The sequence below is a fragment of the Tyto alba genome, unplaced genomic scaffold, assembly GCF_018691265.1.
Source record: "Tyto alba isolate M040663 unplaced genomic scaffold, T.alba_DEE_v4.0 Super-Scaffold_9, whole genome shotgun sequence".
Lineage (NCBI taxonomy): Eukaryota > Metazoa > Chordata > Aves > Strigiformes > Tytonidae > Tyto > Tyto alba.
This window is the reverse complement of record NW_024881330.1, coordinates 29,580,570-29,598,021: the sequence shown is the minus strand read 5'-3', so window position 1 is coordinate 29,598,021 and position 17,452 is coordinate 29,580,570.

The window sequence follows — 17,452 nt, the reverse complement described above, 5'->3', positions numbered from 1 at the left end:
CACAAATGCAGGGCATTCAGTATTTCCTTTCATCACTGTCTTGTAAATGCTCATTTTCTGCCTCAATTTCTATGGCAGCAGCCACAGCAGACATCCCCTCCTTCTGGAAGGGGTCTCACTTCAGAAATAAGATCAGACCTTGAAAAAGGGTAGGCATCTCTTGTGTAGTATGTGAAGAAATCCTAGCTCAGTGTCACTAATGTTTTTGTTATATAGCTACCCCTTTTGTCCTTGCTCTTTGCCCCTGAATTCCTGTGGACTTGTCCTGCCCTCTAGTGACAGCCGTGTTGTCTGACTGTGTCTCTCCCTCCCACTGACCTGACACTGTGGCTCTGAGCAGAGACAAGATGCTGGAAACCTCAGGAGAACTCACAGCAGAGCCTAAGGCACAAAGCCACCTGCGACGAACAGTCACCTCAGTGCCTGGGGATGGTGAATGCCTGGAGACAGAAAATACAGATTTGGAGAAGACGGTTTTCAGGAGGAGCACAGATTAGCATGAGGTTTAGGCTTGAAAGAGGGATAAAGGGTAGAGCTGACATTAGAGAGGGGCTGCAAAGGGCCTATTGATGGAACTGAGTGAGGGACTTCAACTCCAGGCTTAGCATGTTTCCTAATCCTAACCCTAACCCTGGACCTTTGCCACAGCTGAGCTTTAACCCAGACTGATAAAGGTGGCCCTCCTGAAAAAGTAATCCAAGAAGAAGTATTTATAACCTATCATTTCTCTTCCATTTTCCACCCCTTTGCAGTCCCACTCCAAAGTCAGCTCCATGTTTTTCTCTCTCTCCCAGCCCTAACCGTAACCCTAACCCTAACCCTAACCGTAACCCTACCCTAACCCAAATAGAATAGAATAGAATAGAATAGAATAGAATAGAATAGAATAGAATAGAATAGAATAGAATTATTTCAGTTGGAAGGGATCTACAATGATCAACTAGTCCAACTGCCTGACCACTTCAGAGCTGACCAAAAGTTAAAGCAAGTTATTAAGGGCATTGTCCAAATGCTTCTTAAATACTGACAGGCCTGGGGCATTGACCACCTCTCTAGAAAGCCTGTTCCAGTGTTCAACCACCCTCTCAGTAAAAAATTGCTTCCTAATATCCAGTCTAAACTTCCCCAGGAGCAGCTCTGAACCATTCCCATGCATCCTATCCCTGGATATCATGGAGAAGAGATCAGCACCTCCCTCTCCACTTCCCCTTCTCAGGAAGCCACAGAGAACAGTGAGGTCATGCCTCATCTTCCTTTTCTGCAATCTAGACAAGCCCAAAGACCTTAGCTGCTCCTTGTAGGACATTCCTGTTCCTTCCCATCCTAACCTTTAACTTGGGTCTCACCTGAGCCTTAGACTAGGACAGAGACAGAGCCCAGGGGAAAAAGTTCTCCAGGGAGAAATATTTTGTGGCTTGCCTCTTCTACTGGCAGCCCCTTTTTAGCCCCAAATGAAGGCAGCCTCAAACTCCAAAGGCTGATCTATACTTTTTTTCTGTCTCAAACTTATCTCTGAACTTTAAACCTAGACCTTGTCCTCAACTGAGCCTGAGGGCAAAACCCCACTATAAACAGCCCAGGTGAAAAAGTTCACTGGTAGTTTGCTGCCTGCCTCTTCCATTGTCAGGTTATTTGCAGCCCCACTCCAATGGCAGTTCTGTGCTTCACCTCTCTTCCAACCTTTACCTTCACACCTATCAAGAACATCTATCCTGTCACTGTTGAAAAAGTTCACAGGGAGAAGTCATCTTTTTGCATCTTTTGTGCTAAACTACTGTTCTTAGTGGCAAAACAGGCTACCCCTCATGAACATTTGCAGCTGGCCTTTGGCTGGAGAACTTCCAGCAACTATGGCTATGGTTGAGAGAGAGATAAAGCACAGAGAGGTTATAGGAGAGGTGCTGCAAAGAAGTTGCTAATAGAAGTAAACTGCAGCAATAAGGGTTGTCTACCTGTTATTTTTCCACCTGGACTAATGTTGGGTTACCTAGTAAAGATCAGCCAGCTCAGGGTCTAGTTTTAATGTTAGGGTTAGGATTTGCATTAGGGTTGATCATAGGCCTGGGAGAGAGAGAGACAAAGCCTACAGCTTTTGCTGAAATGGGATCTCTCTGTGGATTATTGGAGCATTTTCCTTATGTGGAGAGGCTGAGAGATGTGGGACTCTTCAGCCTGGAGAAGAGAAGGCTCAGGGGGATCTCATCCATGTGTACAAATACTTAATAAGAAGAAGTGAAGAAGAGGGAGCCAGGCTCTTCTCACTAGTGCCCACTGACAGGGCAAGAGGCAAAGAACACATTAAAACATGAGAAATTCCATCTGCATACAAGAAAACAGTTTTTACTGTGAGGGTGATATAACCCTGAAACAGGTTGTCCAGAAAGGTTGTGGAGTCTCCATCCTCGAAGACATTCAAAACCTGACTGGACATGGTCCTGGACAACCTGCTGTAGCTGGTCCTGCTTGAGCAGGGGGCTTGGACTAGGTAGTCTGAAAAAATCCCTTGCAACCTCAATGATTCTGTGACTGTTTTTTTTAAACATGGCTAAATTTATCAACATCTATTAAAAATAAGTTATATAATCCCATTTGCTTGAAAAATTCTATCAGCAGTATTTGTATGTGTGTGGGTGCCTTTGACTTGGTGTTCATGCGTGTATATTTTTGAGAAATTCCTTCCAGCCTTGGGTTTTGTGTGTCTGAGGGAGCTTCTTGTGGGTTTTGGATATCATGGGTTTCTCTAGAGCTTTGTACTAAGAACATAACTAAGATTAAGAATTTTGGTCCAGGAACTCAGTATTTTGACTTTGGGAGCTGGAATTTTTTTTTTTTTTTTTTTTTTTTTTGAGTTCTGGGCATAATCAACAAGGTGGTTTCTCACTGACAGCTCTTGGGAACAAACTGGTTCCAGGATCTTCCTCATGGGCTATGGTTGAAAGCTTTGTAGAAGGAGGTAACTCTTCAGCCTCATCTCTCTGTCCCCATGGTGAGGCAGGAGCAGCACCTCCCAGCTAGGTGCGAGTAATCATTATTTTTTCTCCAGAAAAAAAAAAAAAAAAAAAAACAGAATAGATGGATACAACCTGTAGACCAGACTATTTGGATCTCAGTGAATGGATACTATATTTTTGCTTTTTTGTCCCCTCATACGTCAGAAATTGAGCACATCTGAGGATATGATGACAGATATGCTGAGCTACTAGTATTCTGGTGAGATATATGTAATTTCCAGTGTTGGGTCTTGAGCACATCGGCCTGAACTATTTGGAATCTATATGCAATGTTAACCTGTGAAACAATCATTATAAAACTATAAAACTGCACAATATAACATGACACAAAAGTCAAGTTTGTAATAAGGGATTTTGGTGTTTTATAGCCAAGCAAAGCATTCCTTTTAAAAATAGGTCACAAAGTCACAAGTAATCCTTCACTGCTTCTGTCTGAAAACAAATTAAATAGGCACTCATGAGGAGTGGGTAAACACATATATGAAATAACTAACCACAACAATAATTTATACCACTGTTTGCATTTGTTATCAAGAGTAAAATTTGTATCTACTAGTCCTTTCCTTCATTTCCTTGCATGTGGACAGTGTCAACAATTCACCCCATTACCACAGGACAGAAGGTCATGTGTTCATTTCAGTGACAACATGTATTATGATCCGTTGTTCCTGATTTGGTTAACTATAATCCCAATGCAGCTAGGGCCATATTGAACATGGAGAAACATGTAGAATTGCATTTGGTAGCTCCTTTGACATTTCTAGTTACTTTATCTTTACTACCTAATTTTTATAATAACTCTGAGAGACAAAATGCCCCCTAGGTGCTCATTATTACAACAGAATTGTGGTGAGACAAATGCTTATTCATTTCTAGATTTTAATTGTAGCTAGTTAACAATTTTTACCTTTGCAGCTCCTTTTTCATATTATAAAGGAGTAGCACAAAGACAACATGTTATACGTTGAATCATCATTCTGTTTAGTTCAAACTGTGGGCTATCACCTCAGTCTGCAGAATTGGTGACTGGTGACAGAGGTGACATCCTTCTACCTCTGTCAAACACTCAGTACGGAAAGCCACACAAAGGAATCTTGTCTTTGTTGTTTTACCCTAATTAATTCTTCCTTTGGAAACTTACTTGCTGCTACCTAAAGTGTTTCCTCCATATGCTCAGAAAACATCTTTATGGTGGGCCCACCTCAAAACCTATAAATTGCATTAGATTTATTTTTGCCAGGTTTCTTTGCAGATCATACTACTGATTACATTGTGGTTGTAATGAACAATGCAACAGAAACAGGTCTTGATTTTGCAAAGTAACAGATGGTCCAAAGTGAAATTTGTCATTGTTTTGCCATCAGAAATGCTGCTGATCTCACTATGTAATTATTTGTTTGTATTTCTTGTTGATCTATGTAAAATGATATGAATATTCATAACTTCTGGAACATATTGCCACAGGAGTTAGACAAACCCATGGACAGAAAGTCTATAAAAGTGCAATGGGATGGTCCCTTCCAACTCAAACCGTACTGTGATTCTATCACTCTATGACTAGTGGGTACTGTACAAAAAAGCTATGGTTGGCATTTTTGACACTGCATAAAAATCTTGACTCACATTAGTATGCCATATAAATAGAACTACTTATTTTTTATGAAAAATTGATGACAATGATATCACTCAAGTCCAAATATGATGTGAACGATAGTCTTTAGGGTAAAGTTAACACAAGCTTTTGCACTGCTGTGTTTAAATACCAGTTATTCACCTAGCTCATCTGAATATAGAGCTGCCTGCAAGGCATTTCTCCATTTCTTATTCATGGTGCTGAAGTTATATGATATTTGGAAAATGGTCTTTGCAAGCTGGTGTGATCTCATCAGCTTCTGACTACATGTGAGCAACTAATTGTGGAAAACATTTCAAGGCACATTATGAACAAGAAAATAATCAGGAGTAGTCAGCATGGCTGCACCAAGGAGAAGTCATGCTTGACCAACTTGATAAAATTCTATGATGACATGAGTGACATGGTAGATGAGGGGCACTCAGCAGTTACTGTCTACCTGGACTTCAGTGAGGCCTTTGACACGGTCTCCTATAAGGTCCTCATAGAAAAGCTGTTGATGTATGGGCTGGGTGAGCAGACACCAAGGTGAACTGAAAACTGGCTGAATGTCCAGGCCCAGAAGGTGGTGATCAGAAGCATGGAGCCTAATTGGAGGCCAGTAACTAGTGGTGCATCCCAGGGGTCAATACTGAGTTCAGTCCTGTTTCACATCTTCATGAATGATTTGCATGATGGGGCAGTGTGTACCCTCAGCAAGTTTGCTCATGACACAAAACTGGGAGGAGTGACTGAAACACCTGAGGGTCATGCTGACATCCAGAGGGACTGCAATGAACTGGAGAAATGGGCCAACAGGAACCTCATGAAGTTCAACAAGGAGAAGTGCAAAGTCCTGCATCTGGGAAGGAACAACCCCATGCACCAGTATACGATGGGGGCCACCATCTGCAAAGCAGCTTGGCAGAAAAGGACCTGGAGGTACTGGTAGATATCAAGTTGAACATGAGCCAGCAGTGTGCCCTTGAGGCAAAGAAGGTGAATGGCATCCTGGGCTGCATTAGACAAAGTGTTGCAAGCAGTCAGAGGGCTGGGATCCTGCCCCTCTGCTCAGTATTGGTGTTATGGGTCTAGTTCTGGGCTCCTCAGACATGGACATACTGGAGAGAATCCAATGAAGGGCCATGAATATGATGAAGGCACCAGAGCATCTCCACTATAAGCACCAGCTGTGAGAGCTGGGGCTGTTCAGCATGGAGAAGAGAAGGCTCAGGGGGGATCTCATCAGTGTGTAGAAATACCTGAAGGAAGAGTATACAAAGGACAGAACTAACCTCTTCTCACTGGTGCCCACTGACAGGAAAAGAGGCAATGGGAACACACTGAAACACAGGAGGATCTCGCTGAACATCAGAAAGCACTTTACCACTGTGAGGGTGGCCAAGAATTGGCACAGGTTGCCCAGGGAGGTCATGCAGTCTCCATCCTAGAATATATTCATAGTTGTCTGGACATGGTCCTGGACAACTAGCTCTAGGTGGTAAAGACTGAGCAGAGAGGTCTCTTCCAACCTGCAGCCAGCAAACAAACCTTACAAAACTTGTCAGAGGCAGAAGAAAACATCACTGTTGTCAGATGGCAGGGTTTAAAATGTAAAGCCTTAATGATCAGAAGGGCCATCAAGTCTTTTCTGGCATGGGTCAAAGGACCAAAAAGTCATGGACTTGCAGTGGTTCTAAAATGCATGCTGTAAATCCAGCAGGGCCAGGGTTCTAGAGACACAATCTGGTATGGTATGTTCTGTTGTGTTTCAGGAAGTAGAGAGATGGTTGTATTTGTCACATTTATACAAATCCTTTAATCTTGAGGGGTCTAAGGATGTGAAAAAGAATCAAGATGAATCCCCAAATAGTGGAGAAACAATTTCCATTAGATAGGTCCTATTTTCTATAACTTCAGGAATAATTCTGAGTCAACATGTCCTTTGAATAATACAGATTGGTTTAAACTTGGTCAAATTGAGGAGCGCCCCTACTAAAGCTGTAGGAAGAGTTTCCCCCCAGGTGCTCCCCATCAGACTCCAGCAGCAGCGGCAGCTGATGGCAGAGGCTGTCCTCATGGGACCTTTGCACAGCCAAGGGAGAGATGTTCAACCCTGCTTCCATTTGCGAGGTCTGTGAGAGCAGGCTGGAGGAAAACCAGAGAAAGTCAGACTGCACCCAGGGTGGGAAAAATTACTGCTTTTTTCTGTCATCAGGAAAAAACATTAACATGCCATAAAAGTTAGGACTGTCTTTGTGCAAGGCAGTAGGTGACACCGGCCCCAACCACCTGCCTCGGTTAGAGGAGGGTGAGGCAGGAGCTGCCCTGAGACCTACGGCACTCATCCCCATGACACTTCAATAGGGAGGATTTCTTCTTTTATTGACCTGTGTAAGGCAAAGACTGTGCTCTTTATCTGGGCATGGAACTTGGAAAAATACATAATCTTTGACACGCTTCATCAAATATTTTCTCCTCAAAAAAAGAGAGGGAAGTTTCTTTAAAAGATGGCATTTCACACCAAGAGTGTGATATCAGTGGGTTGGAAATTCACCGACTGTGACCAAAAGTGTTTCTACACCCTTGTTTGTATGTTGAATGCTTCTGCAAAGCTGGGGGCTTTTGTTTGTTTAACCACCTCTACTATGGCCCTACTTTTTTCTACCCTCTTCTGTATTCATCAGCCGTCAGCAAGTCTTCTACACATCCGAGAGCCGTTCCGGCAGTCTCCTGTGCTGCTTCTCATCTATCATTCACCATTTAGCACTGGACTAAACCTCTGACCCGATGGGCCAGTTCCAATCAACCACAGCTATCTAAAAATCCATGCTTTGTGGTAGAATAACTGTCGTGGCCAGAGATAAGGAGGAAAACACTGCGAGATCAGTCTTGGTGAGGTCCCAGAGAACGTGGATCTGTTAGAGAACATCCTTAATGACCCAATTAGAGCTCACAACTCAGAAATGGAAGGTAGAGCTGGCAGAACTGTCTTAGGTATGTGCTCTCCCTTTCCACCCAAAACCAAGTTCTAATTTGAGGAAACAGTAGAAGAAAACAACATTGTTCCTACATAAGAAGGGTTAAGGCAGAGTTAGCTAGCAAGTCCCTCACCTCGGTGGTGAGCAGAGACAGATTTCTTCTATTACAGTGCAGCACATATATCCAGTATTATTGACAGCATTAAAACAAAATGGTGATTAGATCAAGCCTTTGAGTATCTATAAACAGAGCTGCCAGTTTATTTCATTTTTACGAGAAAGCTTGAAATTCCCTCGCTAGCGAGATGGAAGCCAGAGGTAGCATTTTGCATCTCTTTCTTAGGACTCTTGCTCCATTTTTCTCAAGCCTCATTTTCAGTGCAGCCCACGCCTGTTTTACCCACTTGCAGCCACGTTTCTCCATATTCATGGGTGCGTGCATCTGCCATCGCCACCAGTGCCACACACAGAGGTGGAATTGCAGCTGCCAGCCTGCAGGTTGGGTTAGTACGTGGCACTGACGGACCAGCTGGTGGGAAGACATTGTTCCAGGAGTAGCTGTTGCACAGCGCTGGAAATCTGCCCCAGTGTCCCAGCCCTGCAGAAGGCATAGCGTTGTTTTGATGTCTAAAGCAAAGTCCTGAGCACTTAAGATCTTTCCAGAAAGTCTTCTATTCAGAATTATCCGGGGCTTGGCCTTAGGCAGTAAGTCCTTTGAGGGCAATAGCTGGGTTATTCTTCATGACTGAAAGTGTTGCCGCCATACATGTAGATGAGTATATGAATGACGGATAACTGTCTCCAAAACACCAAAACACTGGAACGCAACATATGAGAGAGGCGATGCTAGCTCATCATTATTGAATAGTAAAATCTTAAAATAAAATAAAATCTTACCAAAATGCAACAAGCAATTGCTTTTTTATAATTTTCCTGACAAGAAACATATTAACAATTTTCAATTGCCTATGGCTAATAACACTATTGAGATCCTGTATACCTACATGCCCTATTTGAATTGGGACGACTGGCCTTTCCAGATCAGACTTGGAAGATTATTTATCATGTGCGTTTTACATGTAACCAAATAGCAGATACACTTGTTTTTTGAGTAAAGCAATTTAAGCTCAAATATTCCTTAGGCAATTGTGGAGAAGAAAATTATTCTTCGATTACCTGTTTCAAATATATGCTTTATTTTTTCAAAAAATTCACTTCCTTCATCATCATTAATCGCTGACTAATTAGAACGGCTTTAGTTAATCAAAACCCACCTTGGCACGATATCTCATTACCTGTTAATATAGTATGTTCTCAAGTTACTTCGCTCTTCTTCCAGTCCAGTCACACTCATTCATTCTAATTCCTTCTGCGTGGCTCAGAACAGGAACCTGAACTTGGCTTATCCACCTCTCAGGAAAGAGACCTCATCAGCAGTTTAGACAGTCAGCAAACAGGTTTCTCCTAGTTTCACCTTTTGGAACTCTTCCCTGTGAATACACTCAAGTAAACATTAATTGTCCCCTGAGAAAAAAAAAATGGGGAAAGAGTGACTTCTACTGGGTGAAAGTGGGACAGTCTCTGCTCTGATGAGTATATACTTACATATGCAAAATGAAGCAGTTATTTTACAGGGAACAGAAACCATTCTGGAGCACTCCAGATGCAACAATTCAGTTTTACACCAGTTTCTCTCTCACTGGAAATGTTTTCCCTATAGAAGAAACTGGTAGATACAGATGCAGCATTAGTAATGTGCTCCTTTGCCTTTTTGTGCAGGACTAAGCATATTCTGAGTTTGGTACACAAGTCACAGTAAAAGAACAACACCCCATCTTTTTAGACACTGTCTAACCATATATAGAGGGGTCTGCTTCACAGATAATGGAAATGGGAGATAACTGATGGATAAGAGAAAATACAGCAGTGAACTCTAGCTGATGCAAATTTTCCATGGAGCTCTTTTTCACACTGAAAAGTAAATGGAAAGACTGATTTGAAACACTTTTATTTTGATTTTATCAGATTGGCTTCATCTCCCAGGAACTGAAACAGAACTTCAAAGCAAGTTAAAATATTTCAGTTTAACATTTTCACTTGTGTCATTCTGAAATATTTTGGTTTAAATTTTTTTTTTTTTTAATCAAAATATTTTTTTCTTAGAATGGGGTAGACACTAAGATAATTTCGGGAAGCATATTATCCCTGTCCTCCTGAAACAGCCTGAAGAGTCTTTTTCAGACAGAAACTGAATTTTGTTTTTGCTTCAGTGAGAAAACTTAAAAAGCTTTGATTTCAGTTAACTTTATTATTAGTATTGAAGTTCAGCTACAGAACTGAAAACTCAGTTGCTTACAGAACTACAAATTAAGATGATGGTGCTTTAGTACCCCACAAATCAGTAGTAGCAGCCCATCAGTGCTGATGGCTTTGTAGGTATCACAGAAGAAATCATCTTTCAGGAGAGCTTAGAAGGAGAGCAATGCAGTGACTACCTGGAATTTGTCAAGGAAAAGTATGAAGGACCTGAGTGGAGGTTTGATGGAGGACAAGATAATCAGGAAAGCAGGAAAAAGGCTAATTCTTTTCACTCTGAAGAAAAGGTTTGCATCAAGCTGAACTGCTATAGTCTTCCCAAGGCAAAGCCCATGGTCAGTGGGTAGATTATAGCATCCCCTCAGATTCAGCAGGAAAATAGAGCCAAGGGTAAAGCAGGAAATGTTTGCAAGTTCAGTTTAAATAAGCATCCAAAAGACTGGAAGCTTTATCCCAACTAACTGAGACTGCAAAGCAGAAATAGAAGTTACCCCAGAGCAACCTCTTTTATGAGCTTCCCAGTGCTTTTCCCAGGTCATGGAGCCATTGCTCAGCTCTGCCAGCTTGTGGGCATGTGCTTGTGCAGCTGATGAACCAGCCAGAAAAACCTCCTACCAGGAGCTGGATGCCTCTTGCACCCTCTGCAATCCCAATACAAGGTGCAGGACAGGCAGCACAGGTCTCAGCATTGCCCTCACATTTGCAGTATCATCTGAAGGGACTTGTTTTGAATGTGAGGGGGGACAATCTGAGGGAGGTGTGGGATGACCCTGGGGTGGTAGGAGTACTTGGCCCTGGCGTCTGGTAGGAAGGTGCCTGCATTTTCCTTTTATTCCAGCTCAGTTGTGCATGAATGAAATCTGCTGGCAAGAGCAGCAGGGCATGGGTGCCTCTCCTCTCCATGGCTCTCTTTGCCTCTGCCAAGAAGGTGCCAGGGCCGCATTTTGCCCCTGGTAGATCAGGAGTCACAGCTCAGCTGAGAAATCCAGCCAATAAAAATAAATTGGCACCTACAATGATAGATTCAGAAAGCACTGATGGAACCGTAAAGGCAGATTCCTGCCTGTGATGTAGTTCCTCTTTCTTTGGGAAACTGATTCTGACAGAACAACACTCTATGTCCAACCCCACCAGAAATGGCATCAAGGTAAGAGCATCACTCTCAAGACATCTGCTTGATGTTGTCCTGGGTTTGAGTGAGTGGCAGGGTTTTTTGGTAACAGGGGAGAGGGTTACAGTGGTGGCACCCTGTGAGAAGCTTCTCAAAGCTCCCCCAGATCCAAGTCAGCTCCACCTCTGCACCAAAACTGAGCCAACCAGCTGCGCCTCTGCGATAACGTATTTAAGAAGGGACGTGGTGACGAGCAGTGGGACTTGTGAGGAGGAGTTGCTGCAGCTGCATGAACACCAAGGTCAGTGGAGGAACGGAGGAAGAAAGGAGGGGGGAGGTGTGCCAGAGCAGAGACCCCCCTGTATCTTGTGGTGAGACGGCAGGGTGGCCCCCCCCACCTCTCCTGCCACCCATGAACGTCTATGGTGGAGCAGACACTGGTTTATGGCCTGTGAGGGGGGGACCATTTAAGTCACTGTACTCAAAGGCAGCTGGGATCCTGTGGGAAGAGGCAGTTCAGCACTGTTGTAGTTCAGCGCTGGGAGGATTACAGCATGCGGGGGTGACCCCACGCTGGAGCAGCTTGGGAAGGGCTGCAGCCGTGGGAGGGACTCCAGTTGGAGAAAGTTGGTGTCCCATGTCGGAGCAGCTTGGAAAATGCTGCGGCCCATGGCAAGGACTCACGTCAGAGAAAGTTTGTGGAGGACTGTTTCCTGTGAGAGGGGGACCATGCTGGAGCAGCGGGAAAAAGTTCCAGAGTTTCCCCCCACCGAAGATGGAAGAAGCGGCAGGACTGACTGCAACCCCCCCATTCCCTGTCCTTGTGCTGCTGGAGGGAGAAGGAAGAGATATCGGGAGCAGAGCTGAGCCCGGGAAAAAGGGAGGGGTGGAAGGAAGGTGTTTTTAAGATGCAGTAGTGCTTCTCATTGCTGTACTTTATCTGTTATATGTTGTTGTTACTGTCTGTAATAAATCTATGTTCTTTTTTTTCTCCCCCTAACAAGTCTGCCTTTTGTCCATGACCATAATGGATCATTTGCCCATCCCTGTCCTATCTTGAATCCCAAGCCTGGCTTATTTTCTCCTCATCACTGGGGGGAAGGGGGGAGTGAGCAGCTCTGTGGTGCTCAGTTGCCCTCTGAGCTCAAACTACAACAGATGTGCAAGTGAAGGGCAGGTGCAAGAGAGCAGCCATGATGTTTGCTTTCTGAATCCTGCCACTCCGAACATGTGGGAAGGCTTCCAGTAGGAAAGCACCTCTATCAAGTCTCAAGCACTCAGCAGCTCTATTTGCACAGACGACCACCAGGAATAGGTCCAGAAGCCCCAGCCTGTGATAATCCTCAGTCAATCCTCATACCCTTGGAGCTGGCAATGGTGCTGCTGATTCCTTAGCTGAGAGCCTGGAAAGGCCACACATCTCCCCAAAGATTTCTCTGCAGTTCTTAATGAAAAATTCCACCAGGCCCATCACCTGCACATATCAAACTATGGGTTTCAATTCAGATGGCTGAAAACTTACCTATCACAGAGGCTCACGCAATCAAATCAACCAGGTGTTAATGAAATTTATTCTTCAATCAAAATAATTTATAACTCTGGCAACATTAGCAAACCACAGATTCAATCATGTAAAGGCAAATTAATACTGTTCAACCCACTTAATTCTTAAGCTTTAGAAATGATGACCCAAAATGCTCAAATCACTCACCTAAAAGATGAGGACTCTCAACTTTGAGGAGTTACCTTGGGTGGCATCCCAACCCAAGGGGAGAGTCCCTGACTGCAGACCTGATGCTCTGAGGAGGACTGGATCCGTTTGCCTTCATTTATACCTTAGTCAGACCTGATCTGTGGTCATATATGGTCAATGGTTGAGAAGCTTCTTTTGATTGAAGTGTTTCACTGGCTGAGGGTCTTGCCTTTCAACCGAAGTGTGTATGTGATAGTCGTCACCAAATGAAGTGTGTATGTAACCATAGTCACCATGTGGGCTGAGCGGCTCAACCCCCAAACCACAGCTTGGAGGGGGTTTTTTCAGTCAAAAAGTTTCAGTCTCTATCAAGGTGGGTGTGCCTGTCACAATACCAAACAGTCTTTCCCATTTCTGACCCTTGATTTTGTGCAGAATGCTGCAGCTGTTGGGGCTGCTCTTTCAGGCAGCGACCCCACAAGCATTTGTGAGGAGGCAGCAAGGTACCTCTGAAGAGCAAAGCCTGGAAGGCTATAGCCAGCTGATAAACACAGCATACCTTGCCAGTCATCTCCACTTGCAATTCTAGCAGTTTGTCCTCAGCTAGGCTCAGTATATTTGGCCCAATGTGGATGTCCAGATTGCTGGAGCTCATCCTGCTGGTGGAACAGTTTTGGCTTGTGTGGTGGAGCAGGGAGAGCAACCACTTAAGGAGGAGGAGAATGGTTGCAGGCAACTTCTTGCAACCCTGAGGGAATAGGAACGTAATGTTAATAGAGTAAAAGTTGCCTACACAGGTCACCCAGGATTGCCTAGGGCACTTGGAAGTCAGCAGCTGTGTTCTGTAGCTTTCCAGGTGCTCTCAGCCAGATTTCAGTGCTCCCATGCATCAGGAAGGAGGCATGGCATTGCTTCTCAGCTCCTGATTTCAGCCAAGCCCACTCAAGGAAAGGCTCCCCAGTCACATATGCTCTACAGCAGAGCAACAACCCTTGCTAAGATACTGCCACCTCTCACTTGACACAAGTCACTTCATGGAGCAATCTCCAGTGCCTTCAGGAAGTGTTCTAACTAGAGAAGTGCTTCTCTGTGCCAATTTCCCCCAAAATCCAACTGCAGAGCAGCAATGGTGAGCTGGCAGAAAACACAGTTTTTGCAAGGAGACAGTCACTTTGAAGGCAAGACCTCAGCTCCCACCAGTCCCTCCAGAGCAGGCAGACCATTTGCCACACTTACTCTTTCAGTTCTGTCACCTCTGTGCACATCCACTCCTTATATAGGTCACATGAGAGGAGCTTGGAGGGGATGTTTTAGAGGTAGTCCTGCAATGCCAATGGCTCCAAGTGAGTCACTGAACACCAGCACTACAAGGAAGAACCCTGGGATTCTGGATCATGAGGAGGCAGGTGGGTTTTGGCTACTTGTTCTCGCAGGTACCCATCAGCACTGAGTGAGTAGCTGCTAGACTCCAGGACAAGCAAACTCCTGTTCACCTATAATTGGACTCTGCCTTCTCTGCCTCTGGTCACTCCTAAATCTCTGTGTGCCTCCCTGAGTATGCTGCAGAAGAGGAAAAGGACATGACTTTTCTAAGGGCATGCCAGAGAAAAAAGAAAAGACAAGACAGAGAAACACCCCACAAAGAATTCAAAGTCTGCCGACCAGAGTTGGGTTACACTGTGGCTTTAATCTGGCGTCCCAGCAAGGTCAAATCCTGACACAGAAGTGGTCCCCACCAGGCCAGAAAGGAGCTCTTCCAGCTCCAGGTCAGAAGAATTCACCTTCAAGATGACTGTCAGCAGATGTGTAGTCTGGCTTCCCAGCTAGACGTCCCCTTCACTGTTGAGGGCCACCCTCAGTTCCCAACCAGATCTCTTGCTGTCTACAAGCCTGAGTATCCCTCGGTGGATGGTCTTTCCTCCTGCAGGATAGCCAGCTGCTCTTGCAGGGGACACTGGATGACAGTTGTTTCACTGAAGACAGGCCCAGGGCAGCTGAACCACCCTCAGAGACAGAAGCAAGTGTGGATGGCTCTGCTTTCACTGGGGCAAGATCAAGGGGTGGCTGTATGTAGCTGATGTGGGGAGGAGTCAGCTTCGGCCATAACCCCCACTTGCATTGGTCTGGTAAACCCATGGTCCCTCTGGTGAGGACATCGCCTCTCAGGAGAAGCCAGAGGGGTGGTATTTCTTTGCCAGGCTTGCTTACCTAGAAGGACTGGGGCAGCGTGCCATTTTCCCACAGAGAGCTCGCAGGGGCTGGCCAAAGAGAGCCCCTCTGCAGCCAGACCCCAACTGCCTGGGTGCCTCTGCAGTAGCCAAGGTCCCTCACATCAGAATAAGCCAGGGTAGTGCCATCCTCCTACTCTTCCCGGTCCCACTTGCTGCAAAGGAAAACGAATCAAAAAGTCATGCAAGAAAACCACCAGGCGAGCACTCCTGGACCCTCTCAGCACTCTGCTGGGAGTGTCTGATGCGCCTTGTGTGAAGGGCACGCAGCAGCCCCAGAACAGCAGAAGTGCCCATTTGCAAGAGGAGGGAAGAAGGCCCTACCCACCTTTCTTCTCAAAACTCACCTGCCAATTGGCCAACCCCACTGTCATTGCCAGATGTGACCAGTGGAGGCCATTGCTTGGGTCCAGCCTGCAAGAAACATGCTGCAATTACCAAGCAGCCCTGCAGCAGAAAGGGCCACCAGCAAGCTACATCAGCCACCTGGCAGTATCTGAAAGGTAGGGACAGCTGAGAAGCTTTGCTGTAGTCAGCAACCCAGGATATGCCGAAGCAACCAATGACGCCCACACTCCTGGAGTCTAGGACACAGGACCCTCCAACAGAAGTTCATTCCACTTGCCTTACACAGCAAGAAGTGGGTGAAGCAGAGCAATTCTCATCTTTGCTTGGCCCTTGACCAACATCTCCAGGCTCCTGGAGTTTAATGTCATTGACTAGGCAAGAGAAAAAAAGCAGGAGGTGATAAGTGAGACATCTGATGCTCAGCTGAAGAACCAGCAATGCTCAAAGGTGCTCTCGTGGCAGAGCTGAGACATGAGAGACCCTCACAGCATTGCAGCAGCTCAGCTCCTTCACTAGGAGCTTAATGGAGGACTGTCGGGTCACGCTGGCTCCCTCTGCTCCTTCTGGTCATCTGTGCACAGGGAAGGGACAGAGAAAAATCTCTGTTAGACTTAAAAGTGATCCCAAAACACCCATATGCCACTCAGTAGTCAAGTAGAGAGCAGAGCCAGTGGTGAGAACAAGGCTGGGGAGGTCTTGGCTGGTCACACATGGCCAAACAGCTCAGCCAGCTCTGCTCAAGAGCTGCCTGCAGCAGTGGGGGCACCTCTCCCCACCGTGGAAGCTGTGTTTCTGTGTATGGCTACACCTGGAGCATCCCACACACATCAGCATTTGCCCCACAGACTGAAGTGCCAGGCAGGAGTGTGTCCAGCCACAGCTCTTTCACAGCTCATGAACTGCAGAAAGAGAGGACAAAAATAACGTCATGCTCCACTGCTGTCCAGTCTCTGGGCAGACATGGGTGCCTGCACAGCTCTACCCCATGGTGACAGCCACAGAAGCAGTATGAAGCCTCATGGGGCAGGACAGAGGTGCTGCCAAAGCCCTGGCTCCCTCTTTCCTTCCAGAGGAGCTGCCTTTGTCCTACTATTTGGGTGTCAGTAAGGCATCACTCTGGCCAGGAGATGGAGAACATGGAATGGCCTCTCCTCCCTCTTGTTCCAGTTGCGTGTATGCCCACCCCTCAGCCCTCACCTGGAAAAACCAGCCTCCCTCCCTCCTGGCATGCTGACCACTCTCTGCCCAGGTGCTGCACAGAGGACAGAGGCAATTCAAAAGATGGTAGGGGCACATTCAGGAACCTCTCTTGCCTGTTGTCACTCCCTAATCAGAGCTGCCAGGCCCCAGAGAGAACATGAGCCGGTCACACTACCCAGTCTTGTTGTGGGACATGGCACTGAGACTCGCCAGAAAGTAGCAACATGGCACCAGATGAGGGTGAGGGAGTTGCTGTCTTCAGCGCTGCCTTACTCCTCTTCCTCTTCATTCCTGGCTGCCTCCTTCCTGCTGCTCACCACCCACAGCTTGCCCAGGGCTATGCAGAGCTGCGTGTGCAAGGTGGTGCCAGGTCTGCAGAGAGGAGCAGCAGGGAGTGACCTTGAGATGGCTTCCTTGGGGGTCCCTGGGAGTCCTGCCTGGCAGAAGCCCCCAGGCTCTGGTGGCAGCAACTGTCCCTGGGCGCTGCCCCTTGGTCACACACTGGCTGCTAAGAGCCCAGTCGCTCAGCTCTACCATGTCTTCCATTGGCACAGGCATCGGTGCATCCAGCACCAAGGTCAGGCTGCTCCCAGAACATCCCTGTCCTGGTCTCAGGGCCATGGCTTGGGAAGAGGAAGGTGTAGCCTGCGAGTCTTTAACTTGGCAATGAGCACTGAATCCCTGAAGAGGAGAAGGTGCCTGTCTCTCACGCGGCCCCAGGTCACTCGCATTCCCTCAGCACCAGTTCGTAGTTGCCATTGGGTAATGCTGAGATGGGCGCACGCTGCTCCATGGGGCCAGAGCCTCTCTGCAGAGCAGACAGTGGCAGGCATGAGAAACACTGCTGCTGTGGGGCCCAGCTGTGCCACTGCATCCCTGACCCACAGCAGGACCCTGCCTGGAGCTGCAGCAGCAGTTCACCTGGCCCATGCTGTCGAGTCCAGGAGGACCA